This window comes from Lynx canadensis, chromosome F2 (assembly GCF_007474595.2).
Source record: "Lynx canadensis isolate LIC74 chromosome F2, mLynCan4.pri.v2, whole genome shotgun sequence".
Taxonomy (NCBI): Eukaryota; Metazoa; Chordata; class Mammalia; order Carnivora; family Felidae; genus Lynx; species Lynx canadensis.
In genome coordinates this window covers 2087884-2102030 of record NC_044320.2, presented here as the reverse complement: position 1 = coordinate 2102030, position 14147 = coordinate 2087884, and positions in this window count along the sequence as shown.

The window sequence follows — 14147 nt, the reverse complement described above, 5'->3', positions numbered from 1 at the left end:
GCCATCGGGCCTTGGCAGGCCTCGGTTTGTGGCCGCGTGGCTCCAGTCTCCACCTCTGTCTTCACACGACCTCCCCTCTGTGTGTGTCCCAGTGTCTCTCCTCTTCTTACGAGGACACCAGTCGTTGGCTTACGGGCCTGCCCCACTCCAGTTTGACCTCATGTTAACCAGTTACATCGGCAAAGATCCCATTTCCCAGTAAGGCCACATTTTGAGGTTCCAGGTGGACATGAATTTTGGAAACACTATTTAACTCTGTATACCACCCCACCCCAGCTTAACTTGGGTCAACAAACGTTTAAAGAAGACTCACTATGGTGAGTTGGGTGCTTGGGTGACATAAGTGAGGAGACGGGGATGAAGCATTCCATAGCAGGCGGAACATTGGGGATGATGGACTTGGACGAGTTCACAGTCTGATGGCAGAGGCAGGAGAGCCCTCAGACAGTCTCAGAATGGCAGACGGGGGCGTGGGTGAACCACCGGCTGCTGCTGGTGCCTCGTGAGTCTCGGGCATGTGTCTGTCGCCCACCTCTCTGCCTCCAGCTCCCAGTTCAGGGCTGCACTGGTGGGTGCCCGGGAACTGTTGGGGAGTCCATCCCTCACCCTCACGTAGCACCCGACGTCTCCTGCCACGCTCACTGTTTGCAGACCATCTGTGAGTGATCGCAGCCCAGGCCAGCGTGGCCGCAGCCCAACTGGAAAGGCCCTCGATGTGCTCAGGAAGGCTGGCCCGGGCGCCTGGCTCTCTCACAGTCCGTGGCTCTTAAAAAGCACCCACAGGGCCCACTCATCATGCCAAATTCCCTGGGCATGTGTCAGCCCCACCGAGCGGGGAACTACACAGGGGAACTTACGTGCTTCTGACTTCCAGCCCGATTTTCTGGTTGGCAGCTCAACCCACTTCCAGTTCTTGGGGGGCCAGACCTGGGGGCCGCGGCCCCTGCCCTCACTCAGCCCACACTCCCCAAGTCCGCTCCCGACGATTGTCGTGGTCCATGCTCCCGTGGGCTCACTTCCCGCTGGCCTCCCCAAGGGGGTGTTGGCCTCTTCCCGTCTGAGTTTAGAGAGCGTGGCTGACCCCAAAACTGCCCACGCCACTCCTGAAGCCCAGGGCGCAGTTCTGGGACCCAGAGTTTAGGGGGACATGGACAGAATGGGCGTTCAGAGGACACTGACCACGATGCCGAGGGGGTCCGTGAAACATGCTGGACAAGAAAGGAAAGGAGGAAGGGAGACAGGCAAGGAAGCTGTATCTCCAGGCAGACGTCAATGAGGGGAGAGAGCGGGAGGGCTGCGACCACCATGGCTGTGTCTCCTACTGGCCATTTACGTCTGTGTGTCTGTAATAGGACACAACATGCTGTCACGGCGCCCTGGCAGCAAATGGACACAGCAGGGACGTCATATGCACCGGGGTTCTCCAGGGGAAGAGAAGACCAACGTGGAGGGTTCTAGATGGGGAGAAGCAGGGCAAAAAGGCGGACATTGCAGAGATTTGAGTGGAGCATCCACTAGGGACAGGCTGTGATGGCAGGTGGCGGGCTGCCCGCCAGAAAAGCGTTCCAGAAGATCCCAGGACACTCAGAGCCCAGGGGCTTGGGCTTCGTGGGTATTTTCCTGATTCTTTTTTTTAAAATTTTTTTTTTCAACATTTATTTATTTTTGGGACAGAGAGAGACAGAGCATGAACAGGGGAGGGGCAGAGAGACAGGGAGACACAGAATCGGAAACAGGCTCCAGGCTCCGAGCCGTCAGCCCAGAGCCTGACGCGGGGCTCGAACTCACGGACCGCGAGATCGTGACCTGGCTGAAGTCGGACGCTTAACCGACTGCGCCACCCAGGCGCCCCTATTTTCCTGATTCTTTAGGTGAAGCCTCCACTTCACTCCCAGTTAATAAAGTTAATGTTACCAGCGGCCAGTCCGTCAGTTAGAGACAAGCGGGTTTCCACTTGTTTGCTCTTGGGGGACCTTTGTCCCCTGGCTCCTACCTGAGGTCACCTGGGATCTGCTTTTCTTTGGAGCCACTGTCATCTGTATCCAGGGTCTCCACAGCCCCAAGCCCTGTTGGCCTGGCTGTCCTGCTAGAGGCCTGCACTGGGGGGGTGGGGACAGTCGTATGCGGGCTGAGGGGCTCGAGGCATGACTCTCCGGGACACTCACGAGCAACAAAGCAGGCGATCCCGCTTTGCCTCTGGTGAGCACCAGTGGGTGTGAGGGCAGAGCGAGCGGGGAGGGCCTGCCTGGGCCCCCAGGGGCCCGGGGTACCTGTCCCCCCACCTCCGAAGGCGTCGGCAGGAGGCGAGAAGGGCACGCAGAACCCTTGGGAACAGGATCGCAGCGGCTCCAACCTCGGCCCCAGTGCACACCCGCTGTGCGACCTGAGCCAGCAAGTTAACCTCTCTGAGCATATTTTCTGAGTGACAGATTGGGGCTGATAAAAGGAATCAGTCACAAATGGGGGATTAAATGAGAGCGCTTATTTGGCAGAGTTCCTGACTCAGCCAGGGGAACAGTCATTACCCTGATGAGGCTTGAGAGGCTGGCCTCACCTCTGTTCCTTGCTTCTCAACAGCCCCTGTACCCCTGTGTGCCTCCGTGTCGTCCAAGCACCCTGGCCCAGGACCCGGCCCCTCCACTCCCCGTGCCCTCCCTGGCCTGGCCTGTCCCCGTGCCCACGCCAGCGCAGGCTTGCTCAGGGGGCTCCCCGGCACCGCGGCTGGCCTCTCCTGCAGACTTCACGCAGATTCCCAGCCAAGAACGCCCAGGGCCCGTCTGCGCCCTGGGTTAGTGACCAGAACACGGAGCACACACGGGGGGCTGACAACAACGGGAATGGACTGTGCCACCGTCGTGCGGGCCGGGGTCTGCAATCCAGGTCTGGGGAGGGGCGTTTCCTCTTCCAGCTTCTGGGGCTCCAGGGTCCCCAGGCTTGTGGCTGTGTCCCTCCAGCCCCCTCCACATCCACAGGGCTGCCCTTCTCCCTGAGCCCTCCCCTCTTCTGCTGCCTAGAAGGACACTTGCCATTGGGTTAGGCCCCCTGAGTAACCCAGAGTGATCTCACGCGAAGACCCTGAACGTCATTCTATCTGCAAGGACCCTTTTTCCGAATAAGGCCACGTCACAGACCCCCGAGGCCTCTGTTCCCGCCCTTCTCTCCTCGGTCACTGCCCAGCCCGTTCACATCCGACCGACCGGGCTGGCCCAGGAACCAGAGTGGGGCCAGGCTGGCGCTGACCCCAAAACAGGGTCGAGGGCTGCCCATCACTACCCGCCACCCCCCCCCCCAGCCCCAGACACTCAGGAAATGACGAGACCCCAGAGCCTGGTCCGGGTTACACGAGAGGGTGCTTCCGGCCTCATCGTCCTCAAAGTTAGCAGATTCTCGTAAGTGATGGGACAACAAACGCCTCCGACAGGCCACAATGGGTGACATTCAAACGATGTGACATGACCTCAACCCTTTCCTTCCTTCAGCACGGGGTTACTGCTCAGACTGCGTCCTCCACACCAATCTCGTCTGGCGTGGGGACCCCCACAGCCAGCCCCTCCCCCACCTCTGGAAGATGGGCCAGTCCAGGGTGACCCAGCCGCCAGGCCTGGCCCGGGGTGTGAGGCCAGTGCCCCTCTGCCTCCGTGCATCCTGCACACACATCTAGGACAAAACGGTTAGGAGGAGTTTATGCCGTGGGCCTCCCATAAGTTCTGTCCAGCAGCGCAGATGAGTTTTCGATTACATTTTCGTAAAAGATAGAGGGACAGGCTTCAGATGGATATTTCTTATTATGTTCCTCTATAAAAGCTGGGGACAGAGTGTTAAATCACAGCCCCGGGAAGGAAGCATTCCGGAGAGAGCGTGCGTGTTCCGCTGCTTTAACCTGACCCCGGGACCCCGTTATCAGCGCCGCGTGTCACGTCTGGATCTGGGGACGTAAACACGACCCGTGTCAGGTTTCACAATGTTTGCCGAGCGGTAAGGGTCTTCATGATTTTTTAATTGAAACAGAATGAACGCACAATGTCCGCTGAGTTTCAGGTGTGCAACATAAGCCCTCCTTTCTTCAGATCCGCGTCGTCACCGGGCCGGCCCTGCTGGGCAGCGTGGACGCGCGTGGGGATACGTCTTAGGCCACGCGGGTGTCGACCGCGCCACCGTGGAAAGAAAGGCGAAGCCGTTCACTCGCCCATCTCTTCGTTCAGTCGCTCATTCTGCAAATACTTGCTGGATGCCAGGTGGGTGTTGCGGGGCAGTGATGCTCTCGACGGACCCAGCGTCACCCTCTGGGCAACGGGAATGGCGATGAGGACGTCGGGGGGCAGGCTGGCGGCAGCTGCCACACCGGCCGTGGGCCCGCGGGGCCCTGGCGACACAGCTCAGCGCCAGCCCTAGAGGAGCCCCCACGAGTGTCCCGGAGGTGCGGGCAGGGGCCACCTGCAGCACGGCCAGAACCACACAGGTCAGCAGGAACCCACGTGCGCCCTGCCCGGCTTTCCTGGGGCACCAGCAGCGGTTCCGACAGAAACGGGCCGGCCCCGGGGTCCGCGGGAGGGAGCCGCACAGTGCCGGGCGTGCCAATATGAGGACACAGACGCTCGCTTCTAACGGCGGGAGTCCGTCAGCTCTCGGGCAGGGACCCCGAGAGCGGGGAGTGAGGCCGAGGCCACCGCGTCTGGAGCACCACCCAGAAGCTTCGAGTTGCGCACGGGTGACGTGCGGAATTGCGACTAAGCGAAATCGTGAAGAGAAACGAAGGGCAGACAAGAAGGACCACAGCGAATGTGTTTGGAACACCTGCTCTCCGCCGAGCGCCTTCATCGCACTGGATCTTGTCCCGACAACACCCTGCACACGAAGCCCCGGAGCCCAGTTTCCGGAAGGGAGCACCGGAGCGCGGACGTGCCAAGGACTCTCCGAGGTCCCGCGTCGAGTCGATGACAGGGACCGCAGCTCCACGAGAAGCTTATTGCTATTTAAAGGAGCTAAAACAGTTTCTCTCTCTCTCTCTCTGTCCCTCTGTCTCTCTCTCACACACACACTTGCACACACGCATGCACACATTCACACGTGCACGTGCACACAGTGATCTGGACCAGGCACAGGAACCGGGAGGCTGATTTCAGGGCGAACGCAAATACGGAAAACAGCGCGACCCGGACAAATGTGGAGTCGGCACGTGCCTTGGACCGTCTGTCCCTCAAATGCCAAATGTCTCCAGTGGGCTTTTGGCAAATGCCAGATCACTGTCACTTTGTGGCCGGGCTCCCTGCCGATTGCCTGGAGTGTCACTATTCTCGGCAGCTGATCAAAGAATGTGATGATCTGGGTTAATGATGTCGCAATTGCCTGAATGATCGGAATCAGTGAGAAGATATTATAGGAACTGACCCAATTCCTTCAACCGGCCTAACAGCAAATTGAGCTGTGACACGAAGGGGAAGGGAGAGGGAACCGAGCCCCCGCTACGTGCTGGGCACTGGGCAGCTGTCCCATCCCTCCTCGGAAGCAGCAACAATGAAACAGCAAAAGCGAGGCCGGTTTATGGAGCCCACGGTTGGCACTGGGCCCCATGCGTCTCTCTGCCCCCACCAGCCCGGCAAGACCAGAGCTCGGAGCTGGCTCCTAAGTGGTCTGGACTTCACAGAAGTGCGGGGCTGCTGGGCCCCCAGGGTCGTGCTGGACCCGGAAGGGTGATGGGCAGACACCGCCCGCGCTCTGACCGCACCCTCAGGTCCCCGCAACGTCACACACACCGGAGGGTGCCTCCCGCACCCGTGTCTGCCTGTCCCTCCCACAACCTCCTTCTCTCGAGTCCACAGACCCCGTGGCAGTCCCACCCTGCCGGGCTCTTTCAAATGTCTCATGAGCTAGAAATATGTGCAAAGAAGCTCAGATTCTCTACTAACCAAATGCATGCGCTTTTACGTGAGATGTTGCTACCAATATTAAAGTGGTAAATTCCTGACACTCAGTTCGGGCGAGGATAAGTCAAGACTAACATCTGTGTGTGTGTAGGCTGCTAATAAATGCCCCTCAGAGTGACTGCAGCGGTCACTGCTGTCTGAACTGGCCTGGACTGTGGGGCCCAGACCTTTGGTTGAATACGAGTCTCAACATTGCTGTGAAGATGTTCTCTAGGTACGAATAGATCCACAAGGGGTGGATTTCAGTAAAGCAGATCGCCCTCCATGACATGGTGGGCCTCATCTAATCAGGAGATGGCCCTAAGAACAGAAGGGAAGTCTCCTGGAGAAGGAACTTGATCTCAAGGCTGTCACAGAAACCCTACCTGAGTTTCCAGCCTGCCACCCAGCCCTGTAGATTCCAGACTCAACGGCCCCACTGTCCTGTGAGCTGGTGACCCAGCGGCCCATGTCACTGGCCCTAATACCCCATGCCTGGCATCCCGTGGTTATGTGTCCAGGCATCAGCCTGTGCAACAGCAAGGCAGGTGAAAACACTCGTGTGCAGAGGAGACAGAAGTCACCGGAACGGGCACCTGGATGCCATGCAGTGTCTGAGAGTGGGGGACGGGTGAGCACTCTGGGGGGCGTCTACGCAGGAAGATGCCGACCTGAAACGAGAAAGGGCGGTGACCAGCACCAGTGTGCACACGGTCCTCTACATTTGCACACAGCCTCACGGAGGTGTGCATATTTTATCTACAGGATGTTATGGTTGGAGACAGTCTGGAAGAATGAAGTCAAAGAACCCATGTGGCATCTTCCTGGAAACTGCAAACAGCCACCCCATGACCTCTGATTGCACCACAGGCTGATACTGCTTCCTCCCCCAGCCCCTTTGTGCAGTGAACAACACGCACAGCCACACGGGGCAGTCTAAAATATTAACTCTGAGTTGGAATGGACTATGAGTCATTGCTATGTTTTTACTTATGCTTACAACATTTTCTAAGATTTACGCCCTGAGTGTTGACTGATTTCTTACCAGCGGAGAAATAGAGCCCTAGGCTCACATTCTCCCGGCTGCCGAGAGAGGAGGGGTCGGGACTTCACCTGCCCAGCACGTGAATGACCAAGTGCCCCCAGGCCTCCATAGCTTCTCTGGAGCCAAAGATTCTAGTGCTCCGAACCTGTGACCTGTACGGACCCTTCGTGGGGAGTCAGGCTCAGATGCCCCCCCAGGAGAAGAAGGATCCAGGGTGACGTCCCCTCGAAGTCCGGCTCAGTATGTAGGGAACTGTCCCCTCCCTCCCGGCCTCCTGCGGAGTCAGCCCTCCGGACCCACCCCCGCCCCCGCACCCCCCGGGCTCTTCCCTACTCTGCTGTGCCTGGCTGCTAGCCCCAACAGCATCACACACACACCGCCCACACAGAGACAGACACACACGTGTGCACACACAGACGTACACATGCCTGCATGCACACCTGCCCAACACGCACAGGCACACGTTGCACGCACACGCACAGCGGGTGTAACTTCACTGACTGGGCATCGGCTCATTTGTCAGGAAGCACTTCTTTGACTTTAGCATAACTGCCCCCACGCACGCCTCCCACCCCCCGACCTTGCCTCTACGTTCTGGACGCTCAAGGAGAGCATTTACTTCCTCTCTCATCCGCCAAAGCTTCCTCATTACCAAAAGAATCCAGTCTTGGATTTGACCGATCCATTCGCTCATCCGTTCCCTCCACAAACTTGTACTGAACGGGCGCCAGACCCTTGGGAGGTCCTGTGAGCAGGGTGAACACGGAGCCTGGTCCTCCTGGCTTATTGTCTAGATCGGAGACACCCGGGCTCATCCATTCGAATGGCAGTATGACCTCCCACTCATAAGCAGCACAAAACCAGAGGACCACAGGGTGCCCGGACCAGGGGGGATGGTGGCTTCCGAGACAACATTCTTGTTTTGGAGGACCAGAGCTTAGTGTGTGATCAACGTCAGGGCTCAGCATGCGGCCAGGAACAAGGTTCAGCATGGGACTAGAGTCAGGGCTCAGAGAGTGACCAGGGTCAGGGGTCCACGTGTGGTCACGACCAGGGCTCAGTCTGTGGCAAGGATTCTGGGGCTTGGGCTCAGTGTGTGCTTGGGGTCAGGGCTCAGTCTCAGCGGTGGGCCGGGGCTCTCGACCTCCCTGCCTTACCCGTGTCCCTCGCTCCGAGAGCAACCCCTGCCTCTCGCTCTGGCCCAGGGTGGCCTGGCCTCTGGGCCTGTGCACCTTTTCCCGTGGAAATCCCCTTTGGTTCTAGCCGTAATTATGTTTAAAACCCCCATTCTAGCTGGGGGATTTCATCAGGGAGCAGGAGCTCAGAGCCAGGGTGCTGAGGAGAAGCCGAGCATGGGGGGCCCGGACAATTCCTCTGCAACCCAATCAGGGCTCCTGCACACCCGGATTTGCATAAATCTCTAAGCCGATTAGGGGGACATTCAGAGTAAGCAGTGCAGGTACTGAGCCAGCAAAGCGGGCTCCCTCCTTCTCTGTGTGGATTAATTGCTCCCATCCCAGCTGGCTCCAAAGCCGAGTTCATTATCCCCCACCCCGCCTCAAGCCCGCTCCTCCTCCCAGCGCCTTCCCTGCTTGCTTAGTGCCACAAACTCAGAATCCGTGTTACCCCAGATGCCTCCTGTGTGCTTTCCATCCGGTCTACAACGTCTGTCTCCTTTGCTCTGTCCCCTCCCCGCCAGCCCAGGCCACCCTCTCCAGCCTCACTGTCCCCTGGGTATCCCTGACACCGGCCCTCTCCTCTGTCCATTCTTGCTCTGAGTCCTCATGACAAATGCCCTGTGGCACCTGCCCCCCGGTCCCCCAGGCCCTCCCGAAGCAGGGATTGCTCTGTTCTCAGCCCTGGTCCCGCTGCTCACCTGAGGGAGCCGTGAGGCCGGGCCCAGGGCGCTGGCCCAGGGCACACCGTCGGCACACAGCCGTGGTTTGACGTCCGCAGCTCCCGTCTCCTGCAGGACGGGGTCTCCCTGACCCTTCGGCTCTCGCCTCCCCAGGAACACATCGTCCTGGGCCAGCTTGCCCTTCTGTCCTGGGGCTCCGGGGAGAAAGCCCATCCAGGAGAGGGTCTGCACGGAGGCATCGCTCACATACAGAACGTCGTTACCCCAGAGACTGACCTCAGGCCTGAGGTTGGCACCCTCTCCTCCTGCTCCCCTGGCCTCTGAGAAATGCACTGTGAGGGGGCTCGTGTCCCCTTGGCCCACCCCAGCCGCTGCAGCAGCAGCAGAAACACTGGGGATGGTGCTGGCTGGGGTCGCCGTGCTGTCCTTGTTGGGGCCCCACTTGGCCGTGTGACCAGGTCAAGCCTGTCCCTCCCTGCAAAATGAGAGAGTGGCTGGGCTGATTTCTGAGCTTTGCCTTGGTTGCAACACCTTAAGTCGGTGAATAAATTGTGACCCCCTCAAATCAAGTGATGCATTCACGCACAGTCCTCAGAAGCTCGGGTGGAGGAGTGAGCACAGAGTGTGAGGGCAGACTTGCGAGGGACCGGGATCCCTCACTGGTGCGACAAAGATGTGTGTGTAGGGGACTTGGGGGCGACCATCAACACCACCGTCCACACCACCAATGCCGTCATCATCATGAGAACCACCGTGGTCATCCTACTATAACACCATCATCAACATCTGCCCCAACTCTCCCGGGTTCTCATAAAATAAGAGCAGGGAAGCTGATCGCCCACCGCCCCCACCCCCCAGAGCACTACGGACAAGGTTCTGAATGGGCCGTACCAAGTGATCCCAGATGCCCTGGTCCCGCTTGGGAATCTCCCTGGTGAGCGGGCCCCACTCCAGTCTCTGCCCTGCAAAGCCGCAGACCTCGGACATTGCCAACCGCAGCCCCTGCTCCCTGCTCCCCGGGGGTCCTAACCAGCAACCGTTTGCTCTGCGTAGGACCCAGGAGCACAGGAGGATGGGCTGGACCGAGAAACCTGTGCGACCCTGGGCGCATCTGTGCTCCCTAGCCCTCTGAGGGGATACTGAGCGATTCCTGATGGAAATCCCTTCCCCAGCCATCCCACCCAAGGTCAGCATCTTGCGGGTGCCTGACATCTGAGCCAGGACATCTGGCCTTCTTCTGACTCAAGCTGCCCGGGGGTCCCGGTTTCTGCCAACACCATGGTCTCTCTCTCTGAGACTGTATTCATTTCCTGTGGTTGCTGTGACAAATTCGCACAAACCCGGTGGCTTCAAATGACCCAGCTATTTTCTCATAATTCTATGTGAGAAGGTCAGATGTCCAAAGCCCAGGCACAGCAGGAGCACCCTCCCTGGAGGCCCCAGGGAGGGGACACTCCTTGCTTTCTGCAGCTTCTGGTGCCCTTGGCATTCGTGACCATATCTCCCTCTGTGCACACGGGGCCAGGCCCCTGCCTCCTGAGCGTGGCTGGCTCGCGGGCCGGCGCAGACCTCCAGGAGGGCTCCCCCGCTGGGACACGGGACCAGGAGACAGAATTCGCGAGGTCACACTGGGTGCGATGAGTGCCCACACGGGGCCAAGGCTCCATGTCTCCTCTGAGGCTCTCGGGCTCCAGGGAACAGCAGGGGTGGGCTCGGCCGGGCCACCTCATGTCCTCTGCCCCGCCTCAGTTACCCAGGAGCACCCTGAGAAGGACAGGGCCCTCGGCTCCTGAGGCCCTCGAGCGCAGTCTCCTGCGTCCTGGGTGTCCTGCCAGAAGGAAGGTCACCTCGGTTCCCTTGATGACGGTGGCAGAGCTGAGCTCCCAAGCGCAGGAGCCCCTCAGGGTCACAGAGCAAGAGGCCAGGCTCACATCTAAGCCAAGTCTCCCTGTGTCCAGTCACCAGGAAGCCCTGCTGTCCCTGTGTTGGGGTCACAGGGCAGCTCAGTGCCTTGAGAGCGCCGACCACAGAGAGCCTGGCCCTTCCCCACGTCAGGGGGGATGTGGGTCAGGAGGCCGTGCTTCCGGCCCCAGGGACAAGCCTCTTGTTGTGCGTCCCCGGGTACAGCCCCTGGACCCTCCGGGCCTCTGACGGGTCACCTGAAAAGTGGAAGACAGAGTTCCTCCTTCCCCGGTGAGGCCCTGGGTCTGAGAGGAGGGTGTGAAGGCGCCCGGAGGGAGGAGGGAAGCACAGGCCCCAGGGCTGGGCGGGAGGCCACAGTCGGCCACTGACCGCCAGATGCTGGCTTGGCTGGTTGCCCAGCACACGGCCTGGGGACAGAGCTGGACCCAGCACCTGGGCCGGACACCCGGCTCAGCCGTCTCTCCACCCCCCTGCTCAAGAACCTGCCGTCTCAGCCCCTCCCTGGCCACCACTTGGATGCCCACCCATCATGGCCCGCCGACGCCCACCTCTCTGGGGCGCCCTCCTTGCCGACTGTCACCCTCCACCTCTGTTGGACACCAGGGAGCCCGACCCTCAGGGCCGCCCACATTCCCCGAACAAGGACAGAGCACATCCTGGCTGCAGCCGGCGTGGCGGTGTCCCCGGTGTCCTCTGGGGAGTGCGAACAGGCAGTTATCACCCCCGCCCCGCCCCTGCCGCCCTGGGGGCCTCCGGCAGGAGCTTGTCTCCAATTTCCAAGCATAAATGGCAACTGTCTGTGGCTCCCACGCCCCCAGGCCTGGCTCTGCCAGATCTCTGGATGGCTGACAGCTGTCGCACGCTGTGGCGGGCATATGCTTGCCCAGCCTCACCCTGCCAGCCGGCCGGGCCGTCTGGAGCTGGCGATGGGAAAGCGGACCTCAGGCCCCAGGCCCTGCCCCTCTGTGCTCCTGCAGGCCCGTCCGGCTCCCCAGGGGCAGCACGGCCAGGCCTGCTCGGCGTTCCTTCTCCCTGGGCCTCAGTTTCTCCTCTGTACTCAGAGTCAGGCCCGGCGGCCCCTGAACCTCTGCCAAATCTGTCATCCCAACAGAGACGCACGAGGCCCTGCCTGGAACTGAGGGGCGCAGGCAAGGACGAGGCCCTCGTTTTCCACAGGGGTGCCCACTCTGGTGCATGGGCTGGGAGGTCAGGCAAGGGCCAGGGGATCTTGAGGGGTGGTTGGGTTAGAAAACTCTGGTCCCAGAGCAAGATGCCCTCTTCTAGCCCCCTCTCTAGCTCCCCCTCTAGCCCCCCTTCTACCCTCTTTCTAGCCCCTCCTTCCAACTCCCCTTCTAGTCCCCCTTCTAACTCCCCCCTTCTAGTCTCCCTTCTAGCCCCCCTTCTAACCCCCCTCTAGCCCCCCCCCTCTAGCTCCCCTTCTAACCCCCCTCTAACCCCCCTCCTAGTCCCCCCTTCTATCCCCCCTTCTAGCCCCTGCTGAACAGGCTCAGGTCTGAACCCAGGACCCAAGGGAAATGGACAGCCAGACAGGCTGGAGCCACCACCAGATCATGGGGCTGGCGGGTGACATTGGGTGATATGACACCAGGGGCCATCACTACATACACCCCTCTTGTCCTCGGGGAACAGACTTCCATGGGAGGATTTTGTGATTTGGGAAAAGTATGTAGGTTCCCAGGGGGACCAGACTCGACTGGTCATGGCCCACAGAGGGCCAAAAGCCAACCCAGGGAATGTGGCCAACTGGTGAGGAAGGCAGCTCTGCCCGGGCCCTTCCCCAGGGGTCGGCACGGCGTGGTCTGGGGGGGCACGGCCAGCCTCTGTGTATGGACACGGCCAGCCCCAGTGGGAGGGGGAGGCGGGAGGGCTCTGAGCAGGGCAGGAGGTGGTGGAGTGGGAAGGACATAGGGGCTGGAGCAGAGTGATCGTACCTCGCTAGGCTGGGGGCGGGTGGGGGTGGGGTGGGCAGTAAGAGGACGGGGCCTTCAGGGGAGACCACCCCCAACCGTGCCATGCACAGACAGCAGGGGACACCAGGAGGGGCCCGGGTAGATTCTGGACATACCTCTGCCCCTAATACCAGACTCGTAGAAGCACAAAGTCAGGGAACCACAGAAGATCCTTGACTTTTTGGAAATGACCTTGACCATGGTGTCTGGGGTTCTGAACCGCCCCTGAGGGCCAGCAGTTGCTTGGTTAATTTTTGCGCCAGAAATTAACCGTGCAACATCAGATGCTAGAATCGTGCCTCAGACAACTGTTCTTTGAGGCCACACCAGGGCTCTCCCAGGACATTTCCTCCCTACAGACCTCATGACTGACCTCTGCCCCCTTGAGGGTTCTCCCTCTGCTCCTGGCACGGACCTCGAGTGGCCCCAGACTCTCTCATTTTGCCCCTTCCGTCTCCACCACGTGTGGGGCCTCCACCCACTCGGCCAGGCCCACCTCAGGGGCCTCCGGTTGGGACCATCAACTGCCTTGTTGACTTTGTCCCCAGGCATCAGGCATCACTCGCCCTGTCCCCTGACCTCGCGCCCTGGGCTTGCTCTGCCCCCGCCTTCACATCCGCCCCACTGCTGGCCTTCAAGGAGTGCCACCTTCCCTAAAGCATCTGATTTGGCCTAGCTCCAGGTCCGTGCGCAAGGCCCCGGGAACCCAGTGTTGGACCCTCGTCCACTTGCCACACACACTCCAAGAAAGGGAACCTTACAGTCATTGCCGTCCTGCACAGGGCAGAGGGCGGCCCCCGCACTGGTTAGCGAGGAAGGAGGCCTTCAGCTGAACAGACCTGAGCAGCTGAAACCTTCCAACCACCAGCTGAAGGCGACGTGGATCCTTCCCCGGTTGAGCCCCAGATGAGACCTTTGCCCCCAACCTTGACGGCAGCCTGTGGGGACCCTGAGCGGAGGCCCCGGCCAAGCTCTGCCAGCTCCAGACCACAGATGGTGTGAGAGGATTCACGTGCTTCATCCGCGACACTTGACGGCCGCTCGTGACGGCCAGGGATAGCTAGCGCGGGACCCCGGGCTGAGACGCCTGCCCTGCTCACCCCATTCTCCTGCACCCCTCCCTACTTTTATCACCAGAGCCCTCAGCACCCTCTCATGTACCACACGTGCCTCAGCTCCGTGGAGGGCGGGGTCTCCACGACCTGGACGGGCACCTGGCACACAGTGGGCGCTCAGTCAGGGTTTGTTAAACGAGGCCTTGTTGCAGGACACCTGGCACAGAGGCGGTGGTCACTCTGAGCGGTCCTCCCGTGTACTGAGTATATGACCGTCACCGGGCGGGGACGCAAAGGCCCTCGGGAGCCCTCGGGACCAGGTAGGGCTGCTCAGGTGAGCTCGTGGCAGAGCCATTCATGAGCTCCCACGGCCCCCGCGGGGTCAGGGAGCCA